The following is a 6,000-nucleotide window of genomic DNA, read 5'->3' as shown; positions in this document are numbered from 1 at the left end:
GAGCGCTGAGGGGAGCGGGGCCGCCACGGTACAGATCAGGAAAAACAAACCATCCCGGCGGTCAGACCTTGGAAAGGGGCTGCTCAGGGAGGTGGCGGTGTCACCCTCCCTCGGGGCGCTCAAGAGGCGTCTGCATCTGTCGCTGAGGGATGTGGTGTGGTGGTTTAGGGGTTACGGTGGTGCTGCCGGGCTGACGGTTGGGAGAGACGATCTTAAACCAGTAGATGATCTTAAACCAGCAGATGATCTAACAACCTTGGTGACGCCGTGATTTCGTGCCACCACGGTTCCGTGATTGATCCCCCGGTTCCGCGATCGGCGGTCCCACAGCGCGGGCCGGGGCCGCCCCCTGCTCCCCTCCCCTCCCCTCCCCTCCCCTCCCCTCCCCTCCCCTGAGGGCGGGAGCGGCGCGCGCCCGGCCCCGCCCCGCGGGGGGAGGAGGGAGGAGGCCCGGCGGCCGCCATGTTGTTGTGTCCGTGAGGCGGCGACGGCGGCCCCGAGCCCGCAGCGACCCCGGCCCCGGCAGGACGCCGCGCCCCGGCACGGGCGGGGGCTCCGCGCCATGCCCTGCCCAGCGGTAAGGACCCGCCGGGGTGCCCCTCGTCCCGTGGCGGGGAGGGCCGGCCCGCCGCGCTGGGGCCTGGCGGAGCGCGGCCGCGCTGTCACTGAGGGCCGCACACGCCCCCTCGGCTGCGGGAGAGGGGCGGCGGAGGGGCCGGCGCGGCGCCCTCGGTCCCGCTCCGCTTCGCTCCGCTCGGCTCGGCCGGCGGGAGGAGGAGAAGGCGGCCCGGCGCCGCGGCGGCCTCTTGTTCCCGGGCGGGCGGCGATGCCGGGCCCTGCGCTGCGGGGTCGGGCGGCCGGGGCACGGTGCCTCCCCCGGGGCACGGCGGCTCGTACGGCCCGTGCCGCGAGGGCCTCGCCCGCCGCTGCCGCCCTCCTGCCCGGCCCGCGGGGTGGCCGGTCCCCGCTGAGGCCGGCCGGAGATCGCCCCGTGCCGCTGGCAGCCGCCGGCCCGTGCTCGGCTGCTCCGGCCGCTGGGGCTGCGGTGTCAGCAGTGTTCAGCCGCCCTTGTGCGGGCGGCCGAAATTCCCATTCCTTTTATAAGTGGGACTTGTTAAGGCTTTTTATTTATATGGTTTTGGGGCTTTAATTGCGCCTCTTCCCCGTGTTCCTTTTAACAGTCCCGTTCTTTCGCTGGGATATGAGCAGATGTTGCCCTTCTCTGGTAAGTGCTTTGCCCCCCCAACATGGAGTTAAGTTTGTGCATTGAAGTTGCTCCTGCTCTTGCTCTTTTAGAGAATATTTTTTGATCAGTGTTTCTTCACAACTCTGTACAGGAAACTGATTTCTTTTCTTTCTGTGCACACTTCCCTTGCTGTGGGAAGGTTGGGTGTGAGCTTGTAACTCTTGCAGACTTCAGGTCTTATAGGCACTTTTCTGTGTGCTTCACCTGTTTGTTTTCTTGTGTGATGTAGCCATGTGCAATAAGGCTTTCTTTTAGAAGACAAGAACTTGGCTAGTGAATCATGTCAGGTAGTGCTGAGTGGAAGCGCAGCTTGGCTTTCTGGTGAATATAAAGGCATATTTATATTATTTATATTATAAAGGTGAGTCTACTGGGAAAAGTTGGCAGCGTGATGGAAGGAGCTATGACAGGTTTGTTGTAGTACCTGTCATGCTCTGAGCTTCAGATAAAGAACTGAGATGCCTTTTGTCTGCTACTAGAGCATGTGGTATTTGGAAATGAACTTTTTTTTTGTGGAGATGAAGGAGGTTTTATGAAGGAGTGCTTGTAAACTGGAGAGGAGGAGGCTGACATCTGATACCTGCTTTGCTTCAGCTGTTACTGATTACAGTGGGTTTGGGAGATAGAAGTGGTGCTTTCTTTCCTAGCACAGGAAATGCTGCGCTGTAAGTGTTGAAACTTTGTGCAGATAAGTAAAGGCGGGGCATGAGGTTCTGAAATGCTTCAGTGACAAGTGGTTCTGTGCCTGCTTTGGAGCTTGGGGAAGGGAAAAGGTGCACCAACAGTGGTGTTTTTCTGGGTGCTTGCACTGAAAGGTGCTCTTGGCCCACTTCAGGTTGTAGGAATGATAAATTGAGAGCAAAGCTGAGTTCTCTCTCACTGGCAGTGCTATAGGTGCCTGTCTGGGGTACTGTTAATAGCTATTGCATGAACTCTCTGCACTAGCAATTACTAAAATATCAATGTTAATCTGCTCAAGGAACAAGCCATGCAACCCACAAATGATACCACAGGAGTGCAATAGGTCAACTTGATAAGCTCTCACTTTATTTCTTTATTTTCCATTAAAATGGCCATCTGCAGCTGGAGGAGACAGAAATGGAGCCTGCCCAGGCTTCTGAAATAGAGGATACAATATTTTATCTCAGATCTCATTCCACCTACGTGCAAGCTAGGATGATGGAGAGAAGTATGTTGTCAGCTTGCAGGAGTAGGAGGAACGTGGCTGTGCAGTGCTTTGCTGGCAAGTAACCTGGAAAAAAGGAGTAACTTAAGGAGAAGGGGATCTTTGGGCTGCTGGAGTCAATGGGCAGGAGCCTGGCAAGTCTGATGGGACAGGAAGAGGAATTGTGTCTGTGGAGGAACTGGGTTGGCATCCAGCGTGGAGTTGGAGATCTTTTCACCTGCACAGCTGAAAGGGCTGTGAAGGCTGTTCCTGCTCTGGTGGCTTCCGACTGGGAATTGTAACTGGATACAACAGGATAGGACTCTTCCAGTTGATATTGGTGGTGTCTTCAGAGCAGGTGACTCCAAACAGCCAAATTAGTGCTTGTCAGATCCTGTGAACCATAATGAAATGTCCAGATACTTAAACATGCATGTGTTTCATAGTAGCTTTCACTGGCTGAATGAAAGTAATGTCATGTTTCTCTCCAAATAACCTGTTAGATACTGAATTGTCCCAGAAATAACATGCAACTGTTCTGCATTTGTCTCCAGCCTGAGTAGCTGGTGGTATAAAGATCTGCTTGTGAGATCCCATGTGGGTTTTAAACTCTGAGAAATGAGCTTCATGTCTTGTAACTTCAGTCCTCTTCTAGATATTGGTGCTGTAACTTCCCAGTGCTGTCAGGAAGACTTTAGGGATATGCTTAAGACTCTGTGCTGTAGTTCTTGTGAATAACTGGATTGTTAAAAGGCAAGTATTTCTTTGTGGCGCTTCAGAATTTCAGGATGACCGAGTGGTTGCATGAAAGACCTCAAAGTGAAGTTAGTGACAAAGTGAAGACCTCGAAGTGAAGTCACTGGCAATTCAGGAATTTGAAATACTAATATTTTACTGGGACTGTTTCCTCTGCCCAGCAAAGAGCTGGAGCCCTCAGCTCCTGCTGCTTTTCAGCTTCTACCTTGGATGTGTTAGCCCTGAGCAGTGCAAGATTGCTGTGTGCTTTGGCTTGCAAACGTGTCAGCTGCTTGTGGGATGGGCAGAGGTCACAAACCACAGCCTCCTTTGGTGTCAACTGGCCTTATTTGGAGGGAACTTTTTAGCAAAACAGCCCAAAATTTGTCCTTTTGCTTTGAGCAGTAGAGAAGCACTGACAGAATGGTCTTGATGCCACAGAAATCTAAGGATAAACTGGAGCCTGAGGAGCTCCGACCTGTTCCTGCCCTCACCTGCTTAATAATTCTGGTCGTGGTGTCAAGGAGGTGACCCCAGCTGGCTGTAGATTTTCTTGGGGTAGTGTGTCATCCCTTAAGGAAGACCTTCAGTCCCTCCCTGCTGCTCAGAGCTACAGGGAGGAACCAGCCTGCAGTAGCAGGGAATGAATGCAGCGTGATCTCGTTGCAGGCAGTGGCGTCTCTGGTGTTCAGTCTGTTCCGAGGTGTCGGGTTGTGCTGCTCTGAGCCACGAGTGCTCTGTTCTCCTTCAGGAAGTACCAGTGTGCACCTGGAAGTGAGGCTTGGGCCTGCAGAGCCATGCAAAGTGAGCTGGGGAGGAAGGAGGGAGGGCAAACAGGTGGCTTTCTGGAGCGTTGGTAGAAATGGAAAAGCTGTTTCTGGAGTCACGGATGTCCAGCAGGAAGCACTGTTTGTAAAGACTTCACTTAAGACACAGTTGCTGATTCCTGGCTTTGGTTTGTCTTCTGAAACTCCTTGGACTTGGAATCTTCAGTGAAGTGTGAAAACAGCAGTTGTTTTGACACCTGAGTGTGGCTGCAGGTTAAACTGGTAACTGGAGGTGTAGGGCTTCCTGGGGGCAACTGGATACTTCAGAGGCACTGTTCCTCCTCATGGGTATTAATGCTGAAAATAGTTGCAACAAGGTAACCATGGTAAGATCCATCTGGAAGTTTGTTTGGAATTTGTGTGTGTATGCATGAGTGAGGCAGCTAATGATATTGTAATAGCCATGGTGGTGTTAGAACTCTTTCAGACTCTGATAAGGAGGGGAGCAGGCTCTGCAAAGGACTTCCTAAATAGGGTGTTCTTGGCCTTCCTTGGGGGAGCAGGATTTCAGAGGACTTGAAGCTGGATGTTCCTTGTTCAGTGATATTGTAACTAAACTTATCCAAGCTGCTGTATTGAATTATTGCCATTTCTGAAAAATTAATACCTTGTGCAAGACTCCAGTGGAAGTTGATTTTGGAGTAGTAAATCCATTATTTTCCTCTTGATTAGGAATGCAGTGAAGAGCTGTAAAGCATCAGTGGTGTGCTGGCTTGGGGGCAGGCAGTTGTACATGACCACTCATGCCAGTAATGAAATGTGTCCTCAATAACACAAGCAGATCCTAAGCAGTATTAACCCCCTTATGAAAGAGAAATTGAACCAAAATACTGAATTGTAAATACTTCAAAATGCAATTGGCAGTTGGGTGTTAGTTAGAGGAGGGCAGAACATCAAAGAAACTGAGGCTTGGAGGAGCCCTGGGAGGTGACAAGCAAAGCCAGTTGTCCTTTGCCTTGCTCAGCACATCTGGCTGTTGTTTGCAGCGTTCATTGAGATGGGCTGACAAGCCTCAATAGAGATGAGGCTGGGGCTGCTGTAGGGAGCTTCATCCGAGGTGCTGATGGAGCTGATGCTGTCCCTGGCTCCTGGGGCTTTGGTGGTTCACCAGATGATTCTGCAGGCTGCAAACAGCCTGGTGGGGTCAGCTTCAGAGATGGTTCTGTGTCTGGTGAAGCATTAGAACTAGTGCTGGATGAGCTCAGCTTGGAACAACCATCCTGTCAGCTGCGGAATTAGCTCGAAGCTGGAATGAAATCAGAAACTCGGTGTTAGTCCCTGGTTACTTGGGAAGAGCTGGAAGTTAGTTCCCTTTCCAAAGGGCAGCCAGAGCAGACCATCCCCCTGACTGGGGGAGTTTTCAGAGAGAGAGGCATAACAGGGAACGTTCAAATGTTTGGACTTCTGGGACTGGACAGCAGGGAGAGCTGCCATGGGGCTCAGAGCTTCCAGAACATGGCCTAGAAGGCAGTGAATATCCACGTGGGAAAGACTTGTATTCTGTTACTTTGGTATTTCTCTGTCTTCTTCCATCCTGTGTGTGTTAATCTCAAGCTGTGTGTTCTGTGCTCCCCCCCATACAACTTTATTCCAAAAACTCCTGCATCATCTGCAGAGTGACCTTGTCTTGGGTTCATTTCAGAACTGAAGTTACTCTTTACTGGGCCTGTCTCTAGTAGATATACCAGCTTTAACCTTTCAGGTCCTGCTTGGTTTAGCTCTTCTGGGATAAAAATTGAAAAAGACTTTTTCCACTGTGATCTCTGCTTCCTGCTTTTCAAGGGAACATCATTATCTAAGTAACTTTACTTCCTGGATGTGTTTCTCCCTTGCTGTGAGCACACCAGGCCCATGGCTAAGACTCCTACCAAAGTCTCTTGTACTCTATTTTAAGAAAGATTTTCATCAGGGAGAACAAGTGAAAATGGTATAAATCTTTCTTTAACTGAGATTTCTGAAAACAAAGTGGTATTAAATAAATCTGTAGGGTGCCTGTCTGTATGATGAAGTCTTTTGTATATCCAAGT

At 51.0% G+C, this 6,000-nt stretch overlaps 1 protein-coding gene across 7 annotated transcripts in view; it reads left to right on the top strand.

The window, feature by feature from the left end:
* Positions 1–422: 422 nt before the first annotated feature.
* The window catches only part of MTMR3 (myotubularin related protein 3), a 74,674-nt gene continuing 69,096 nt past the window's right edge, over positions 423–6,000 (top strand). For 5 of the 7 annotated variants that reach the window (XM_066331138.1, XM_066331131.1, XM_066331133.1 and 2 more), the window contains exons 1-2: positions 423–577; positions 1,182–1,225. The gene's annotated coding sequence lies outside the window, so the exon portion shown is untranslated. The remainder of the gene's footprint in view (positions 578–1,181; positions 1,226–6,000) is intronic. The other 2 variants (XM_066331134.1, XM_066331136.1) reach the window with 1 other exon arrangement.

Source organism: Sylvia atricapilla, chromosome 17 (genome assembly GCF_009819655.1).
Source record: "Sylvia atricapilla isolate bSylAtr1 chromosome 17, bSylAtr1.pri, whole genome shotgun sequence".
NCBI lineage: Eukaryota > Metazoa > Chordata > Aves > Passeriformes > Sylviidae > Sylvia > Sylvia atricapilla.
Note: the sequence above shows the minus strand (reverse complement) of the source record. Positions and strands in the feature narration are given on the sequence as shown.